Genomic DNA, 21,837 nt, shown 5'->3' with positions numbered 1-21,837 from the left:
TAGATGTAAATATGTTATTTGGAAATTCTTATTACTACATTTTTATAACTTGCAAAAATTTCAAAAATCAAAGGTTTATGTAATTTGTTATCATAGAATTTAATAACCAAAGTCATGAGTCACCCTAGGTAATTTTGCATTAAGAAAAGATAGTTTATAAACATACCAAATAACATAATCTGAAAAGACTTGAGATCAATTTATTTGTTATGTCAATTATATTTCTATGATTTCATTATTTTCATAATCATATAAAATATAAGCATTAGAATTCTTAGGGTATGAAAATTATCAATTAAAATTTCATTGGCAATAAATATATTAAAAAGTAAAAATAGATACTTGGAAATTTATGTTTATCAAGACATTTTAAAAACTATATTGGAAAATAATAACTTGCATTTCCTTATTCTTTAAGTGAATTACTTTGACTTGAAAAAATTAAGAATGTTTTCACTTGTGCAATTTTACCTTTAGTTAAAAAGTTTCTGAGACTATGGCTAATCCCAGCTTATTATAAGACAGAGATGAGTGCAAAAATTTAGCCAGAATTCACTGGTAAAACTCTATGTTGTTTCATTGCAATTTAGGAAATCACTGAGCTTTGTATCACTTTGAATAGACTGTCATTCCTCCTTCCTAACAGTGCATGAACAGGAATAATGATTTATAATAAGTGGGCCATTCTTCAATAAAAGAGCTCTCCGATGGGGGCTAGGATAGAGAGCTCTGCTCCACTGAAGCAATCACAACTGTCCTTGGATGTCCTCAGCACTCAACACAGTCTCAGTAGAAAGGGCAAAGAAATTACATTGATCAAATTTCAATTTTTTATCTCTTCCTGTTAAGCAAGGCAGCAAAATATTATTAACCCTCCAGTATCACTTATTAAGCAGCTTATGGTATTCCTGTTGAAGAGATATTTCTTTCTTTATATACCTAAACATTTCTTTTTATGCACATGAATCTTCTAATATCAAATTAATAACTTTTCAACAGTTCCATTCTTGCTTTCCTATATATGTACCAACAAAAAAAAGCTAAGATAAAAGTTTCAGGTCATATACTGAATAAGTATTACTTACTAAAGTTTAATTTTACCAGCACTTGAAAATTAGAAAATATAACTAAATCAAAATAATATTTCTATCAATGTTAAACTTTTATCACATGGAAACTTAATTTCAATGTTAATTTCTCAAGCATGGTGATAATAAATTTACAAATGTTTCTTCATTCATCTTTAGACATATTGAAACTTTTATTTTAAAGCTTAAAACTAGATTCTTCTCCATTTTCTTTTTGTTCCTTTGCTATCTTAGTACTTGTTCAGAAGAGTCAGGAATGCTGCATTCAAATTTGTATTTCTTAATTAGAGTTAATTATCAAGTGCTCTAGTCAGTATTATAATGCACAGAGACAAGACAGGGTCGGATCTAGAGTCATTCACTTTACTACCTGATTATGAAGCCTTCTTCTTCTTCTCTCCTCCTTTTCTCCTCCTCCTCCTCCTCCTCCTCCTCCTCCTCCTCCTCCTCCTCCTCCTCCTCCTCCTCCTCCTCCTCCTCCTCCCCCTCCTCCTGCCCCTCCTCCTCCTTCCCCTCCTCCCCCTCCTCCTCCTCCTCCTCCACCTCCTCCTCCTTGGTGGAGGGGACGGAGTCTCTCTCTGTTGCCAGGCTGGCATGCAGGGGCACAATCTCAGCTTACTGCAACCTCTGACTTCCTGTTCAAGTTGCCTCAGCCTCCCGAGTAGCTGGGAGTACAGGGATGCGCCACCATGCCCAGCTAATTTTTTTTTAGTAGAGTCGGGGTTTCACCATGTTGGCCAGGATTGTCTCCATCTTCTGACCTTGTGATCCATTCACCTCGGCTTCCCAAAATTCTGGGATTACAGGTGTGAGCCACTGCTCCTGGCTGCAGCCTTCTTATTTGACAGCTCTAGAGAAAAATTATACTCAAGCTTTCTGAGGAATTAACACACAAGACTACGATAAGTGGATATTCTTGAGCTATTTATTATTATAATATAGCAAAGTATTTTCAATTGTTTTATTTCGGTTTTTCCTCATTATGCTTTATATTTTAGTTTCATTTTCTTGAGTTTAACATTCTAGCTATGAATTTTATATATTATTAATTTTAATTTGACATAAGTAGTTTAGTGAAAGAAAGCAAGAATTTTGAAAAATTAATACTCCATCCTACAAATTCTCACTATCATTCTTTAAGAGAATGAAGATCAACTTTCTGCACTTCAAATCTTTCTTCAACTTACAAAATTGCACACAAACATAGGTGATTTAGTCATAGTTCAATTATGAATGAATATATAATTAAATAGTGTCAGATAACTTTATGTTACCCATGTATTGATAACTCTTCAACTATAGCCTGTGATATGAATTTATATATATAAATTATATATATATATATGAAGCAAGAAAATGTATATATATATAAATAAGAAACAGATATTTGGTGATATACATATGTGTGGATACACAATTTTTTTATGTTAAATATATTGCTAAATATTGTACACTTTTGAAGCATTTAATCTTGTTGCTTCAGTTATTGATTGGTGATTAACAAAATACCTTTACATTCAATGGATGAAAAAGAATCAACCTTTATCACCTCCTGAATCATAAGGCAATTGAGATGAGTTCATCTGATCCTTCTAATGTCCACAGATCTAGCTTACATCTGTCTACATCTGTCATTAGTAGCTAGTTCTTTGATCTGTTTCTGGATGCTGGCTAGCTGTGAGCTGCGGTGTAGTTTCTCACATTCTTATAGGCGAGCCTAAGGGTTATTTTTTCTTACGAAAGAGGCTGGGTTCAAAGAGAAGAAATAAAATGACAAAAGGCTTTTCAGTGTTTAGAATTTAAACAAACTAATGTTAGCCTTACGGTGCTCATTTCTTGAGAGCGATTCACACAGCCAGAAGAGATTTAGGAAGCAAGAAAATAGTGCAGACTGCTGCAGGTCCTCTTGTTGGGAGAACCTATAAAGGTGAATGTAAATGAGTACAAACCATTGATCTGGATAAATGCTGCAATTAATCTACCACAAAAAAAAGTGTTATTTACTAATTTCATTTTTAAATGGCTGTTGTAAAAATAGACACCTTATGACAGTATTTTATTTAATTTTTATTAATTAAAGTTGTATTAACTGACAGGTACAAATGATAAATATTGATGTGTAACAGGATGTTTTGAAATATATATATATATACACACTGTGAATGGCTGAATCAAGCTATTTAATATATGCCTCATGTCACATACTTATCATGTTTTTGTGTTGAACACTTAACTTTAATCATCATCATGTACAAGAGATCTCTTGAACTTATTTCCTTCTGCCGAACTGAAATTGTATGCTCTTTGACCAGCTTTTTCCATATTACCTTCCTTCATCAACCTGATCCCAGCACCGTTTTACTCTGTTTCTATGAGTTTCACTTTAAGTTACACATATGTAAGTGAAATCACAGGGCATTTGACTTTCTGTGCCTGTCTTATTTCACTTAACATTTAAGTGAACTTAACACTTCAGTTTCATTTATGTTGTTGCACATGACACAATTTCCCTCTTTATAAAGGCAGAATGACATTCCATTGTATATATGTATTAGATTTTATTCACCTATTCATTCATTTATGGATACTTAGTGTGATTCTATATCTTGGCTATTGTGAATAATGTTCCAATAAACATAGCAGTGCAGATATCTGTTCTTTATACTAATCATGTTCTTTAGATATACACCCAGTAGTAGGATTGCTGTATCTTACTATTCTATTTTTAATTTTTTCAGAGATTTTATAATTTTATATTAGGCTTTAGATATGTTTGAATATATTATCTAGAAATGTACATAAATTTTTCTAGTATTTTTTAATAGTTTTAGTGTTTTTTGGTTTTTTTTTTTTAATCACAAAAGCCAGAAGTTGCAAAACAATATTGAAAAACAATGGCTGCAGCATGTTTCCTAAAGTATTCCTTAGGAATTCATGAAATAAATGGCAAATATGTGTTATTTGGATTGTATTTGCTTTCTATCTAATTCCAAAGTAACAAAAATCAATTTAATAACAAAGATGATTACATGTATATTATGAATATGATTATTTCAATGTGCTGAAAATAGTTCTTTTTTCTTTCAAATAGTGTTTGAATAATGTACTTTATTATACTGTGTTCCAACAGGAGACAAAATACACTCTGAATCAGCATAATTCAAAGAGTATTACAAAAAAAATACAAAAGTCTACCGAAACCTTGGACTACTAGCAGGCAAACACTCACTACTCTTAAGCCTGTAGTGAAAAGGCTATCCCTAGCAATATCTGGGGGTCCTGAATATACTTTCATATGGTTTGGCTCTGTGTTCCCACACAAATATTATGTCAAATTGTAATCCTTGTGTGTTGGAGGAGGGGCATAGTTGGGGATGATTGGATCGGGGGCAGTTTCTATTGGTTTAAGACAGCCATCCTCCTAGTGCTGTCTTGTGACGGAACTAACAGAAAACCAAACACTGCATGTTCTCACTCATAAATGGGTGTTGAACAATAACACATGGACACAGGGAGAGGAACATCATACACTGGGGTCTGTTGGGGTGTTGGAGGCTAGGGGAGAGACAGCAGGAGGTGGGGAGATTGCGGAGGAATAACATTAGGTGAAATACCTAATGGGAAGACAGCAAACCACCATGGCATGTGTATACCTATGTAACAATCCTGCAAGATCTCTACATCAGAACTTAAAGTAAAATAAAATTTAAAAAATAAAATAAAATAAGAAAGTGTGTAGCACCTCCCCCTTCACTCTCTCTCCAGCTACCATATGAAGATGTGCTTGCTTCCTTTTCCACCTTCCACCATGATTCTAAGTTTTCTGAGGCCTCCCAGCCATGCTTCCTGTACAGACTGCAGAACTGGAACTGTGAGTCAATTAAACCTCTTTTCTTCATAAATTACCCAGTCTTAAATAGTTATTTATAAAACTGTGAGAAGAGACTAACAACACTTTTAGCATCTCTTTGCTCCCTAATTAAAAGATTTTCTTTTCTATCTTAAAAGTGGCCAGGACCTGGCCTCCAAAAATAAAATGGAATAGAGTGATGCTTCAAGATTTCTCTACAAAAATACAAAAATTAGCCAGACATGGTAGTACACACCTGTAGTCCAAGTTACTTGGGAGGCTGAGATGAGAGGATTATTTGTGCCCAGGAGGTTGAGGCTAGAGTGAGCCATGATCATATCACTGCACTCCAGGCTGCATGACAGCGAGACCCTGTCTCAAAAAAAAAAAAAAAAAAAAAAAGAATTTGGAGATGGTTCTGCCCATTCTGACTTCTCTAATAAATGAGGTAATTCCCTGAGCCCAACTCTGATCCTCAAGGGCCTGTAATTATGTGCTATTTAAAATTAAAATACTATTTTTTATTTTGGCTTTTCTTCAAACAATAATATATCAACAGCTAGGTTATAAAAGGCACTGGGGCTTCTGTCTGGTGTCTATGTCTATTTGTCTCTGTATGTGTGTCTGTCTGTCTATCTTTCTCTGTCTTTCAGTGAGAGCATTCACATTTGAATCCAAGAACCGTGATGTGAGAAAGCTCAGGCTATTTGGAGGGTTTCATGAAGGTGTTCTTGTGTTAAGTGAAAGTTTCAGCTGACAGCCAGCATCAAACATCAGAGTAAAAAAGCTTTCAGATAATTTCAGACACTGGTGATTTACTGTTTTACTATTCCTGAGTTTCATAATCTTCCATCAGAGGCCTTAGATATCACGGATCAGAGACAACCTAAACCTGCTCTGCCGTGTCTGGATCAATGGCTCCCAGGAGCTGCAAACTTAGTAAATGACTATTTTACAGCAGTAAGTATTGAAGTAATTCAATATGCAACTAATGGAGACCAAGAGAAAAGGAGAGGGATTGTTCTTAGAACTAGAGTGAAATAGAGGAAATTACATAGGGTAATCCATATTGAGAGGAAGATAACAGCCAACCCATAACAAACGCGTTGGGAGAGAGTCAAAGTAATCATCACTCTGACCTCACTCTGGTATCTCTTCCAATTTCCGACGGGGATCAACATCATTTTAACCTAGACAGAAGACACAGGCCATAGGAAACTTGTTGATGTAGTTCATACAGCTCAGCTTCTTAGACAGAAGGCAAGGTGGAGAAGTATGTAGAATGTATTTTGAGGCACAAATTAATGATTCCAAACACATGTACCACATACAACTTTTCAAATGAATGTTCCCTGAAGCAAAGCAGTCTAAAAGGCAAACACAATAGTAGAGACAAATACTGTTTATTGTGAATGAAAACCTTAATTCTATGCCACATTGATATTTATGCTGGCATTCTAAGATCAGGTTAAAAAGGACAAATTAAAATGTGTTCTGTGACTTCATGAGAATGAGAAACTCCTTACTAGCAAAGGTAATGATACAATTTATAACTATCTAACATCAAAAAATGACTATTTTACACTTCAAATTTTACTAGGAGTTTATGAAGAATATTAAAAAATAATTTTAATTTATTAAAATTAAACAATAGGCAAATATGGTTAGAAATTACAGGTAGCATTATTTGTATGGCAGTATTAGTGCCACATTATGAGTCACATGGAATTGTTACATTAGAAATATTTTTCAAGGCTTTAGAAGCTGTGCTATGGATCAGTGATGTATCCTAGGAAAAAATAATGTAATCTATAGCTACCACCTCATCTTTTGTGGCCTTTTATTCTCTCTAGAATTTGTAATAGTGTAAAGAGATCATTCCTGCAGTGCAAATGATTCAACACTCTGTATTGGTTGGCTAAATAGCGAAGAATGGAAGCACGCTATTTCTGTTCTGATTGGACCAAAATAGTAAAATATGGCAATTTTTTTTTTCGTTTTGTTAGAAGATGGCCATTTTTGTTTCATTTTGTTTATTTTGTTTTAATTTCAAATAGCACAAGTATACTTGCCTTTATAGCATTTTATGTCTTTTAGATCCTTTCTGCCTTTCACACACACATAACCCTGCATACACACACACATAGAAATGTCTATGCCCTAATAACACTCTTTGGCTGTTTCTTCACATAATACATTTACAAGTCAAAAAAAATTAAAAAGAAAGGCATATGTGAAAAACAAAAGACTTTTTCCACTACATTCAAATTATTAGCCAAAAACGTAGTCATTGTTAATTTTATTTTGCAAAAATTGTTACTTTTGTCTATATTTGTATGTATCTGTCATGTTATTTTTCTTACTTGCACAAGAGAAATAATGCTGTATATATACTATTGTAATTTGCTTTCTTCAATTTTGTAATATATATGAAATATCACCTAATCGTTAAAAACTCATTTCTTAAAATGACTATGTATTATCCAGTTTAAGGGTATGTCATAATGTAGTAGACCTCTAACTCTTTGCTAATATGTTAATGAGAAATGATCTGCATCAAAATGTAATATGTATTATTGAAATATAAAATGCAGACTCATAAAATTTATATTTAGCATCAAAAACTGAGAATTCAAACAATGTCTATTATGATGCTTGATTAAAACATAAACTGTCTTTGCAACTGTGGGATAACCAAAGGTTTTTTAGAACATCTAAAGGAGGAATCCCATCACTGGTTATATAAACAAAGGAAAACAAATCTGTCTACTATAAATACACATGCACACATATGTTTATTGCAGCACTATTCAAAATAGCAAAGACATAGAATCAACCTAAGTGTCCATAAATGGTAGACTGGATACAGACAATGTGGTACATATACACCACAGAATACTATACAATCATAAAAAAAAGAGACCATATCCTTTGCAGCAGCATGGATGGAGCTACAGGCCATTATCCTTAGGAAACTAACATGGAAACAAAAAACCAAACATGCATGTTCTCATTTTTAAGTGGGGGCTAAATAATGAGAACCCATAGACACAAAGAGGGGAGCAACAGACACTGGGGCTTACCTGAGGGTAGCGGGTATCATGCACTTGAGAGGTGGAGGGAAGAAGGAGAATATCAGAAAAAATAACTATGGGATATTTTTGCTTAGTACCTGGGTGACAGAATAATCTGTGCACCAGAACCCATGACATGAGTTTACCTATATAACAAACTAGCATACGTAGCCATGAACCTAAAATAAAAGTTTTTTAAAAATAGTGATTTAAATGTTCTTGTGCTTTGATTACAGACCTCATCACTGTCTCTAACCCATAAATGAAGCAATGCACAGGACACAGCACATTGTTCAACTCAATTTATTTTGTTGCCAACAGTATATTATGATTGCCACTATTTTTAAAGTGATTTAAATATCAAGAAGAAAACTACTTTGCTGCCACTTAATACTCTTGGCAAATACAGCAAGTAACTTACTCAAAAATTCTGAAGCTGAGAGAGGTATAAAACAATCGTGTTGGCATACTTTCCACTTTTCTCTGATCGTTAACATAGTCCCTGCTTGTTAATGTGTAATAATATTCTTTTAATTTTTTTCAATTAAGAATGAAGGGAAGGCTTTGGTTACATAGTTGAAGCTCCAATTTTGTCTTCTGCTAATCACAAGTGATACCAGCCAGGTTTTTTAGAAGCAAATAGGCTGCAAACAGGATGGTTACACATTTTGTCACAGCTGGAATAATAGTGTTCCAAGCCTCCCCAGGTGTGTAACTGAGGTTTTAATGTCTATACTAAAACACTGAATTTGTGGGGGCAGAGGCTGAAATGGGGCTTTGGCTTTTATCTCAGGTGACTTTCTGAGTTTCATATTGGAGACTGTTTTCTACCTTGAAGATTAAAATGTGGTCAGAAAAAAAAAAGCTTCACATAATAAATTCAACTTTTTTTTGTCATGAAGGAGGTAAGAAATAAGATATTGCATGAACACAAAGACTGTATCTATGCTTACCCACCCTCCTAAACTACCAGAAACACTGAAATTTTTCCCTCTTTGTTCCTCTTCCTTATACAATGTAACAATTTATAACAATATGTTTTTGGTTTATTTTATACATAATAAAATATTTAATGTGAACAGATTCTAAATTACTCTTCTTTTAGATAGTAAATAAGTGCAGATTCTACTTATAACAAGGAAAGTTATTTTGAAACCTGTGATATACATAGATACTTGCATTTCAAAAGCTTGTATTCCAATTCTGGCTTTACCAGTTAATAGCTATGTACATTTTCACTTAGGTATTCTGAGGTTTATTCACATGTAATTTATCAGGTAATAATAATAAGTTGATAATGTATAAAAACATCTACTATATAAAGTACCAGTCTTAGAGTCATCCAAAGTTGTGTACAAATGTTTCAAATTGCTAGAGCCATTATGAAAAACTGTATGAAGTTTCCTCACAAAAGTCAAAATAAAATTACTGTTTGATTCAGCATCTCCACTACCACCCAAGGGAAATAAAATCATTATTTCAAGGAGATAACTGAATTCCCATGCTCACTGCAGCGTTAGTCATAATTATAAAGTTATGGAAGCAACCTAAGTGTCTACTGATGAATGAATGGATAAGGAAAATGTGATACACACATGCACACACACAAATATTCAGATAATTCTTTTGCTCTTGCACTATATTATCTCATGCTATGTCTTCTGAACAGAAGATAGTGTTAGAAAATTCCACTTTATGGTGAGTATATGGATTTGAAATGATGATGACACAATTTATTATTATTATTTTTGCTTGCCTTTCTTGAATTTCTTCTGCTGGGAAAGCCAAAAGAGAAATGTAATAAAAAGGAGACAAGTGCTCACTAGTCAGAATTTATTTTTAAATAGTTAAACAAAAATTTTAAATTTCAGGTTTCAACCTATATGCTGAGATTGAAAATATACTTTATTTTATAATTTCCCATATTAGTTCACTGTTGATAAGAATCAAAATAGACTAACATCATCCAGAACAGGTGCATCCAAATACAGATGTAGAAATTTGATTATCTGTCATTATCTATGCACCTCTATTCACCCTTTCTGCTATACTATACTTGTCAATTAGGGTGCAGACATGTCATTTGTTTTTTGGATTTGTTCATCAAAAATGGCACTATCATTCATTTCTGGTTTGAAAGTTTGTTTCAGTCAGCAACTTTCCTGAGGCAAACTTTAGTTTTTATTATTTGGAGTAATGTATCTATATTCCTGTTTAAAGTGGCTGCAAACTTCATATAGAATTTAGTCTAGCATGAAAATCACAAAGAAAGAAGTAAAATCATCTCTGTCTGCAGATGATGTGATTTTCTCTGCAGAAAACACTAAAGACTCCACCAAAACCTGCTAGAGCAAATAAAATCAGTAAAGTTACAGAATACAAAATCAACAAACAAAAATAAGTTGCATTTCTATATTAACAATGAACTATCTGAAAAAATAGGAAAAAAATCTCATTCACAATAGCATAAGAAAGAATATTGTAAAATATTCATATTATACAAAGTTATCTATAGATTCAATGCAATCAAAATTCCAATATCATTTTCACAAAAATATAGAAAATCTTAAAATTTGTATGGGATCATAAGAGATTCTGAATAGTAAAGCAATTTTGAGCAAAAAAAACATAGCTGAGGGTCTTTAAGTACCTGATTTTAAATTATGTTACAAAGATCTCATAGTTAAAACAGTATGATACTGACATAAAAGAAGAAACATAAACTCTGTTGATGGAACAGGATAGAAAGCCGAGACATAAACCTATGCATATGCAGTCAACTTACCTTCTCAAAGACATCAATAATATATGTCGGGAAAAACATAATCTCTTATAAATGCTTTTGAGAAAACTGTTTATCCATATGCAAAAGAATAAAATTGGATTCTTTTCTTAAATCATGTGTAAATATCAACTCAAAATAGGCTTTTGAGGTAAAAATGTAAGACCTGAAAGACTTTTCAGGTCAAAATGTAAGACCTGAAATCTAAAAACACTCTAAAAACACATAGGCAAAAACCCTACAATATTGAAATTGGCAATAATTTATTCTGATATTATGCTAAAAACACAGGCAACAAAAATAAAAATAATAAGTGGTATTACATCAAACTACAAAGTGCCCATACAGCAAAGAACACAATCAACAAAATAAAAAGGCAATCTATGGAATGAGAGAAAATTTTTGCCAAACATATATCTTACAGGAGCAAAAAACCAAAATATATAGGGAATTCACAAACTCAATGGCAAAAAAAAAATTAATAATAACCAGATTTAAAAATGGGCAAAGGACTTGACTATACCTTTCCCCCAAGAAGCCATACAAATGACCAACAGATATATGAAAAGGGACTTCTTAGCATCACTAATCATCATGGAAATGCAAATCAAAATCACAATGAGATATTATCTCCCACCTGTTAAAATGGCTATTATCAAAAAGACAAAGCATCACAAGTCATGATGAGAATGTGGAAAAATAGGGAATCCTTGTACACTGTTGGTGGGATTGTAAATTTCTACAGCCATTAGGAAAAACTGTATGGAGTTTCCTCACAAAAGTCAAAATAAAACTACTGTTTGATCCAGCATCTCCACTACTATCCAAGGGAAATAAAATTATTATTTGAAAGAGATAACTGCATTCCCATGCTCACTGCAGCTTTAGTCATAATTACCAAGATAAGGAAACAACCTAAGTGTCTACTAATGAATGAATGGATAAGAAAAATGTGATAAACACACACACACACAAACACACACGAACATTATTCAACCTTAAAAAGAAGGAAATCCTGGGCCGGGCGCGGTGGCTCACGCCTGTAATCCCAGCACTTTGGGAAACCGAGGCGGATGGATCACGAGGTCAAGAGATCGAAACCATCCTGGTCAACATGGTGAAATCCCGTCTCTACTAAAAATACAAAAAATTAGCTGGGCATGGTGGCGCGTGCCTGTAATCCCAGCTAGTCAGGAGGCTGGTGAAGGAGAATTGCCTGAACCCCGGAGGCAGATGTTGCGGTGAGCCGAGATCGCGCCTTTGCACTCCAGCCTGGGTAACAAGAGCGAAACTCCGTCTAACAACAACAACAACAAAAAAAAAAAAAAAAAAAAAAAAAAAAGAAGAAGGAAATTCTGTCATTTGTGTCAACATGGATGAATCTAGAGGACGTGATATTAAGTGGAATAGACCAGATATAGGATACTACGGCATGATCTCATTTTGATGCAAAATCTAAAAAGGTCAAATTCATATAAACAGGAAGCAGAATAGTAGTTGCCAGGGTTGCCAGATCCTGGAGGGTAGGGAAATGGAGTATAGTGGGTCAAAGAGTGCAAACCTTCAGTTATAAGGTGATTAAATTCTGTAGGTCAAATGTAAAGCATGGTGACTACAGTTAAAATTAATGTATTCTAAATTGAAATTCAGTGAGAGATGAAGTCTTCGGTGTTCTCACCAAATAAATAAATACATACCTATATGAATTTATACATATGTAAGTTAATTAGCTTGATAGGTAAGTCATTTTACAACAAGTATGCCCTTCAAAACATCCTTAGTGTTGTAGTGAGAACACATAGACTCAGGGAAGGGAAACTCATACATCAGAGTCTGTTGGGGGCTGAGGAATAAGGGGAGGGAGAGCATTAGGACAAACACCTAATGCATGTGGGGCTTAAAATCTAGATGATGGGTTGGTAGGTGCAACAAACCACCATGGTACATGTATACCTATGCAACAAACCTGCATGTTCTGCACATATATCCCAGATCTTAAAGTAAAATAAAAATTAAAAAGAAAAATAAACATCCTGTTGTATATCATAAATATATGTAATGTTTGTTTGTCAATTATACCTTGAAAAAGCTAGGAAAAAAAAAAAAAACTAAAGACCACAGGAAGAAGAAAAGGAAGGTATACGCTTTCATACAGTATTGAATAAATAAGTTCGTGTATTTCCTAATACTGTGGTGGGGTGATTAGGTTCTCTGACTGCCTAAGAAATTGTAAGAAGAAAAAAGTATATTTCAACAAATAAATTCGAATACTTAATATAAAATCTGACTTCTCTTTTTTTTTTTAATTTCCAACAAGTTAATTTTTTTTGTGGGTCTCAATTTTTTCATATGTGCATTAAGGATTATAATAATATAATAAGAAGCCTTCCTTTATAAAGATATGCACAGGATCATTAAACATTATGATACTCCCTCTTCTTTGTGCACGTAATTAGAAAATTATATGAGATATAACTTCAAACTTCTTAGCAATCAATGATCAGATATATTATAGAATCTCTTTAGATGACATGAATTGTATATATTGTGAGCTTAGAAATATGTATCCTACATAGAATTATGAGATGCCAAATAATGTAGTAGTTCAGATCCTTGCCTTTGAAGTCAAAATAGCTGTCACTTAGACATAGTGAGGAAAGTCGTGTAACTACTCTTTGCCTTTATTTCTTCATTTATACATTTGAGCCAAAAATAGTTTAGCTAAAACTAAGTTAATTAAGAAATACAAAATATTATGAATAACACCTGAGGCATAGTAAACATTAAATAAATGTTTTATTATTAATTTATTATGTTACTAAATTGCATGCTCTCACACACATTTGGAGTTATTATGGTACAGAAAAGAACCATTCTGTTTCCCTTTCATGGAAAGACTAGTTGACCAGCTGATGGAAGTGCTGTTCAACAAATTTCAATTGTCAGCCCTTTCAGCTACTTCCCCAGTTTTAGAGATCCACCCTGAGGAATTCAGTAGACTTCATCTGAATGGAAATTTCAGATATTGTGTGAAGCCCAGTGACGTTAGGAAGCACTATCCCCTTACCCCGCCAACACTACTAGGTAGGAGGTTAGTCCTGGTTACTTTTGTGGACATCCTCTTCAGCATACTGCATCACACCTTCCCAATCCAAGAATGTTACTATTGACCTAAAGTTGACAGGCAGTATTAGCAAAATGACATTCCATTCTATTCTTTCAACCAAAATATATTAAGAAACTGTAGAGTTTTAGGCTTTAGCTAGGTTCTATAATATAAAAAATTATTAAAATAAAAAAATCACATTCCTTGATATTATGAATATCTGTTAACTTTCTACCAAATCAAATGACATGAACATCTTTCTGAAGACTATCTTACAAGGATATATTTCCTCAACTGCAGTTTCAAGTGGGCTTTCACCACAAATTGCACTGTCTGAGCAAATGTGCTCTAAAAACAGTGTTATTTACAATGGGGTAGAATTAGCTTAGCATACGCAATGAATCTCCAAGGAATAAGTGAGATCCCCAAATTTAATATGGCTAAAACTGAACTAACTTCCTAAGTATAGTCCACTCATAATTATTCTTCCACTGCTTTAAAAAATTGTCTCCCGCCTGATACAACCATTATCATTGCTTAGGGGTAGAAAATGTCTGGGGTTCTCAAAGTAAAATTTAGAAGAGTGATGTTGCTGTTAAGGAAGTAAATGAATTTAATTAATGGGTACAGATTTCTTTGGCAAATCAGAAAATTTCTATTTTCTTACTTCCATCAAATTTAAAGGAAGATCTAAATGAGTTCTGGGCTGATAAATATTTAAAAGTAATTTTTATGACAAATCATTCCAAGACTTTCTTTTCGTATTTCTTACTTAGAAGTAAAGTATGAAGTGACATAGTTAAAATTGATTCTGCTTCTATCTGAATATACTTTTCTACGTGAATTTATTTCCTAAGTAATTACTTTTAAGGTTCAAACCAAGAGTACCATAAATCTATACATACCTGAAAATTAAAAAAAATAAATAAGCCCCTAACATCTCTGAAAGTGATGCAATCTCAAAAAGATTTGTATTTTATTATATTTCCTTTTAAATATTAGTATGTTTATATGATTTGGCTCAATTATATATTAACCTGAGTTGAATTAACTTAATCCAGGATAAACGCTTTAGCACTTAAGGCTTCATGTCCTTCATATAATAAAAAAATTTAATTTGAATTTACATACATACTTCTTTATAAAGAATTATGACAGGGTCACAAATGTTAGACATACAAATATAACACTGATTGTTACAATAAAATTTCTGCCTGGTAATAGAATGAATATAAAAAAGCAAATGTAAAAAGATATAAAGAATAAGTTTTCATTTTTATTTTTATTTTTTATTTGTGTGTGTGTGTGTGTTTGCAGAAAGTGATTTATTTAGGTAGAGAAAGAGAAAAAGGAGAGAGGAAGAGAGAAATCTTTCATGAGAGAATGTGGAAAGGGACCCCAGAGGGGAAGTCCCATTTTCATTTTTAAAGAAGAACTATATTTTTTAGAGTGTTGATGAGAAGAACTATATTTTTTAGAGTGTTGTAGATTGGACAAAAATCTTGTAGGGATCTGAAAGCAGAATTTTTAGAATTCCCAAATTGAAATATTTATTTTCTGTTTTCCTGTACATAGTAAATTCTAGTCTCATTACGTAAGACTAAAATTAATTGTAATATTGATATTATCCCTTGTCTTATCGGATTTTACTGTATAAACAAAAAATTAAAATACTCAAATATCAGTATAAAATATAATGAAACATGATTCAATGTATCAGTGTAAATAAACTGCATCTGTCTCACACATATACCAACTTCAGCAAAATCAAAGGCAGATCATTTTTTTACCCACCTTTATTTCCCTAATTTTCCACTCAAAATTAGGCCTTTTAAAAACGTTGTTTTAGCAAAATACAAACAAAGTAAGATAAATCCTTGTCATAATAAACTTGTTTACAAGATGTTTACTAGAAATAATGTTTAAAGTAGTCTTTTTTCTCTTTTTTAAATTACACTTTAAGTTCTGGAGCACATGTGCAAATCTTGCGGCATCGTTGCATAGGTAGACACAGGCCATCATGGTTTGCTGCTTCCATCCCCCTGTCATCTACATCAGATTTCTTCCAATGTTATCCCTCCCCAACCTCCCCGCTCCCTACTATCCTTTTCCTAGTGCCCCACCACCCAACAGACCCCAGTGTGTGATGTTCCCCTCCCTCTGTCCATGTATGCTCATTGTTCAATGCCCACCTATAAGTGAGAACAAGTGATGTTTGGTTTTCTGTTCTTGTGTCAGTTTCCTAAGAATGATGGTTTCCAGATTTATCCATGTCCCTATGAAGTACATGAACTCATCTTTTATATGGTTGCATAGTATTCCATGGTGTATATGTGTCACATTTTCTTTATCCAGTCTATCACTGATGGGCATTTGTGTTGGATCCAGGTCTTTGCTATTATAAACAGTGCTGCAAGGAACATACGTGTGCTCGTGTCTATAATAGAATGATTTATAATCCTTTGGCTATATACCCAGTATTGAGATTGCTGGGTCAAATAGTATTTCTATTTGTAGATACTTGAGGAATCACCACACTACCTTCCACAATGTTTGAACTAATTTACACTCCCACCAACAGTGTAAAAGTGTTCCTATTTCTCTATATCCTCTCCAGCATCTGTTGTCTCCAGATTTTTTAATGATCACCATTCTAACTGGTGTGAGATGGTATCTCAATGTGGTTTTAATTTGCTTTCCTCTAATGACCAGTGACAATGAGCATTTTTTCATATGTTTGTTGGCCTCATGTATGTCTTCTTTTGAAAAGTGTCTGTTCATATCCTTCACCCACTTTTGAATGGTTTTTTTATTCCTTGTAAATCTGCTTTAGTTCTTTGTAGATTCTGGATATTAGTCCTTTGTCAGATGGGTAGCTTGCAAAATTTTTTTCCCCATTTTGTTGATTGCCAGTTCACTCTAATGATTGTTTCTTTTGCTTTGCAGAAGCTCTTAAGTTTAGTTAAATCTCATTTGCCTATTTTGGCTTTTGTTGCCATTGCTTTTGGTGTTTTAGTCACGAAGTCCTTGCCTATGCCTATGTTCTGAGTGATTTTCTTCTAGGTTTTTTATGGTGTTAGGTCTTATGTTCAAATCTTTAATCCATCTAATTTTTGTGTAAGGTGAAAGGAAGTGTCCAGTTTCAGCTTTCTACACATGGCTAGCCAGTTTTCCCAACACCATTTATTAAACAAGGTATCCTTTCCACATTGCTTGTTTTTGTCAGATTTGTCAAAGATTAGATGGTTGTTGATGTGTGGCATTACTTGTGAGGACTCTGTTCTGTTCCATTGGTCTATATCTCTGTTTTGGTACCAGTACCATGCTGTTTTGATTACTGTAGCATTGAAGTATAGTTTGAAGTCAGGTAACATGATACCTCCAGCCTTGTTCTTTTTGCTTAGGAATGTCTTGGCTATGTGGTATCTTTTTGGTTCCATATGAAGTTTAAGGTGGTTTTTTCCAGTACTGAGAAGCTCAGTGGTAGCTTGATGGGGATAACATTGAATCTATAAATTATTTTGGGGAGTATGGCCATTTTCACAATATTGATTCTTCCTAAACATAAGCATGAAATGTTTTTTCATCTGTTTTTGTCCTCCCTAATTTCCTTGAGCAGTGGTTTGTAGTTCTCCTTGAGGAGGTCTTTTACATCCATTATTAGTTGTATTCCTAGCTATTTCATTCTCTTTCTTCTCTTGGATAATATCCTGAAGAGTGTTTTTCAGCTTGGATTCAATCTTCTCATCACATTCAAGTACACTTATGAAACCTAGATTAGGTCTTTTCACATAATCCCATATTTCTTGGAGGCTTTGTTCATTTCTTTTCAGTCTTTTTTCTCTAATATTGCCTCCTCATTTTATTTCACTAAGTTGATCTTCAATGTCTGATATCCTTTCTTCTGCTTGATTGATTTGGCTATTGAAACTTGTGTATGCTTCAAGAAGTTTTCATGCTGTGTTTTTCAGCTCCATAAAGTCATTTATGTTCTTCTCAAAGCTGGTTATTCTAGTTAGCTTTACATCTAACCTTTTTTTCAAAGGTTTCAGTTTCTTTGCATTGGGTTAGAACATGTTCCTTTAGCTCAGAGAAGTTTGTTATTACCCACCTTCTGAAGCCTGCTTCTGTCAATTCATCTAACTCATTCTCTATCCTGTTTTGTTCCTTTGCTGGTGAGGAGCTGTGATCCTTTGGAGGAGGAGAGGCATTCTGGTCTTTGGTGATTTCATTCTTCTTGCATTGGTTTCTTCCCATCTTCGTGGATTTATCTAATTTTGGTCTTTCAAGTTGTTGATTTCAGATGGGGTCCTTGAGTGGATGTCCTTCCTGTTGATGTTGAAGCTATTTCTTTTCATTTTTTAGTTTCCCTTCTAACAGTCAGGCCCCTCTGCTCCAGGACTGCTGGAAGGCCACTCCAGACCTTGCTTCCCTGGGAATTACCCAGGGGGGCTGCAGAACAGCAAGGATTGCTGCCTGTTCTTTTCTGGGTACATAGGTACCCACCAGATGTCAGCCAGAGCTCTCTTCTATGAGGCATCTTTTTGGTTACATGGGGATCAAGAAGCTGCTTGAGGAGGTAGTCTATGCATTACTGGAGCTCAAGTGCTATTCTGGGAGCTCTGCTGCTCCCCTTAGGGCTGCTGGGCAGGGACACTGAAGTCTGCTGCAGTGGAACTCATGATCATCCCTTTTCCCAGGTGCTCTGTCCTGGTAAGTTTGGGTTTTATTTTAAATTCCTGATGTGTTGCTGCCTTTTTTTCAGAGATGTCCTGATCAGCAAGATAGGAGTCTAGTCACAATCTGCCTGTGGAGGTGCTGCTGGGCTGCATAGGCTCAGTCCAGCTGCTGTGTGAGCTTCCTCTGACTTGTTTATACAGGTAAGATTAGAGCTGCCTTGGCAATGGCAGACATCCTTCCCCTCACTGGGGAAGGATGGAGCTCCAACTGATATGCTGGCTGCAAAACTCTCAAGACAGAGGGTTTCAGTTTGCTGGTCTTTGTGGAGGTGGGATCCACCAAGCCATATCAGTTGACTCCCTGCTTTCAGCTCCCCCTCCTTCTTGGGAACAGGAAGCTTTGCCTCACAGGTGCTCCAGGCACCAGCCAAAATATCCACCCAGATTTGTGCTGACATCCCAAGGCACCAACCATAGTGACCACTCAGATCTGTGCTGGCAACTTGCAGTACTTGTCAGCCCAGTGGGGATCTCCTGGTCTGTGGGTTGTAAAGACCTTGGAAGAAGCACAGTATCTGAACCACAGTGCTGGAGGGGAAAAGTCCTAATGGCTTCTGTTCAGTAGGAGGGGAGTCCTCTGGCCAGTTGTACTTCCTGGGTGAGGCAGCATTCCCTCCTGCCTTGGTTTGCCCTCCTTGGGCTACACCCACTGTCCAATCAGTCCCATTTAGATGAACCTGGTACATTGGTTGGAAGTGCAGAGATCACTCACCTTCTGCATCACTCTCACTGGGAACTGTGCTCCAGAGCTCTTCTTATTCCACCATCTTGATGGAAGCCTCCTTAAAGCGATTTTTAACATTTAAATGCAGTGTATTCTTTCATTTGGGAAACCTGGGTAGTTATCATTGTTAATTACCATAGGTAGAACAATGCATAGAAAGTATTGTCAACAATGCAGAAACAGAAGAGGTTTATTTACCTACATTAATATTTAAGGGAGGCATGAAAGAAGTTTCCTCAGATTGACACCTTTGCCCTCTGCTAAAATATATTTGATGATATAATATTATTTGTAATAAATATGTTATTTGGATTATTGCTAACTTTGACTTTTAGATACTTTTTGTAAAATAATATTTTAGTAAAATAATCCAAAATATTAATTATAGAAATGATATTTTAAGGAAATCTATGGATAGTTTCTGTTTTACAGTTGTAAAATCATAATTCCTTTATCTTAAAAAATAAATTTGTGTTGAGAACTGGACTACCTAAGAATCATGACCATTTGCTTTAGGAAACCTTTACAAACAAGACTGTAAAGAAATATAACACATCATTCTTCAGGAATTTATGCACATCGATTTATTTGATACATGGTCAACTTACTTGAGCAAACGGCTTGCTTATCAGACAATTGTGTAGTTAGCAAAACTCACTACAAATTTTTCTGTTTCTAACCACTAAAAACCAACAATAATTTCTCCAAATTTTACTCAGCCACAGCCATTTCCATACTGAATATCTACCTCAAACCACTTAAGTCCAGGCCTCAAACCTTTGAAATCTTTTCCTTTCGGATAATGCTAAGATTGTCAAGATGTGCTGTTTCTTACTACCGTGAATCTTAGTAAACATAGTTATACTTTACCAATACATTTTGGTTATAATGGGTTATTAATAAATTGATAATTGCAGAAAGTTTACAAGCATACAATTTCTTATTTACATTTTCCCACCTATTTTCTACTTGTCACTACCAATGGTTTTCTAGTTATTTAATGTTTATGAGCTGACAACTGAGACCACTTAGCAATACAGAAAGATGCAGTTGTATATATAATATTTTAAATTGCTAAAAAAAGTAATATTTGAAAACAAAATTAATCTGACAAATGTTATAATCAGGCATTCTTACTATGATCCCACATGATAAATTAGTCCAAATACTCAATATGTGCCATAACAGAAACAGTAAGTTTTTTCTTTATTACAAAACCATTTTAAAGTCCTAATTTTCCTATTCTCATATGTTAATGATTTAGCTTCTGAATCTACACAAGATTAGATGCTGCTGAGCACCACAAATGCCTAGGAAAATTGAGAACTCTGTCACGTCTCACTGCCTATCCTACAATATGAATCCATGTGATACACACGTCTTCTTTCTTTTTAAATGTTGATATAAAACTTTTTTTATTTTAATTAGGACAAGGTGTGTAAGCAGGTTGAATAGAGTTCCTGCAGATTGTCAGTAGATTACACAGGCTAAGGTATTCATATAGATATAAAACCTAAGGAAGAAATTTGTAACCACATTTTTATTTTTTAAACATTACATCACAATCTATCTGTGATCATTAATGTCTACCAATTTATACAAAGGGGAAATTTATATATATTGATGCAAATATTCAGCAGGGATTTCTAAATTTTTTTCTTAGGCTAACTCCAATATATTTTAGAAACTTATTTGTGTCTCATATCCAAAAAATCTAAGGGGTAGTTCTGAAATATGTTAGCCAAGATACTCCACTTGAGGTAGTAGGTGCAAAAGCAATGGCAAAACCGCAATTATTTTTGCACCAATTTAATAATAGGAAATATCAAACTTTATGAATACTTTGATGATATTGCTATTTATCCTGCTATACTCCAGGAAAAAAAAAAGAGGAATATTGAAATTGCTCAGAATAGCATCTTTACCAAGCTCTCTCCAAGAACATGAGCAAGGTGACAGTTTACATCAACTACAAGTCGGCCAAATCCATGGTGGTTCCCAAAATCATGGCTTGTTTCTTATTTCTTCTCTGTGTGTGTACCTGTGTGTCTGCATGCAGCTTCACTAGAATCTTGCAAATTAAAGACCATAGTTGGATTTATGCTTGTGCCATAATCTAGTACATTTACTGATATTGAAAACTCCCCATCAGTTGTGTTCATAATTTTATGAATTGGTTATTCAGGATAAACTAGCATATTAAAGTTTTGTCACACATTACTTCAGTATGTTACTTTCAGTTGTATCTCTGACCCATTTGAGAATGCATGTTCCAGGATATTTTAGTTTGAGAGCATTAAATTGTTTTCCTTTTCTATATTTAAATGTTTCTAAAACTTATTTCTTGGAATATATATATATATATATATATGTATGTATAAGAGTGTGTACCTATGTATGTGTACACATGTCTTTGCTAAATGATAGTACAAATGGCAAGAATTATGTGTTACCCAAGCTGCCTGAATTTTTCT

Source organism: Callithrix jacchus, chromosome 2 (genome assembly GCF_049354715.1).
Source record: "Callithrix jacchus isolate 240 chromosome 2, calJac240_pri, whole genome shotgun sequence".
Classification (NCBI taxonomy): domain Eukaryota; kingdom Metazoa; phylum Chordata; class Mammalia; order Primates; family Cebidae; genus Callithrix; species Callithrix jacchus.
The sequence above is the reverse complement of the archived record's forward strand: the minus strand, read 5'-3'. Positions refer to the sequence as shown.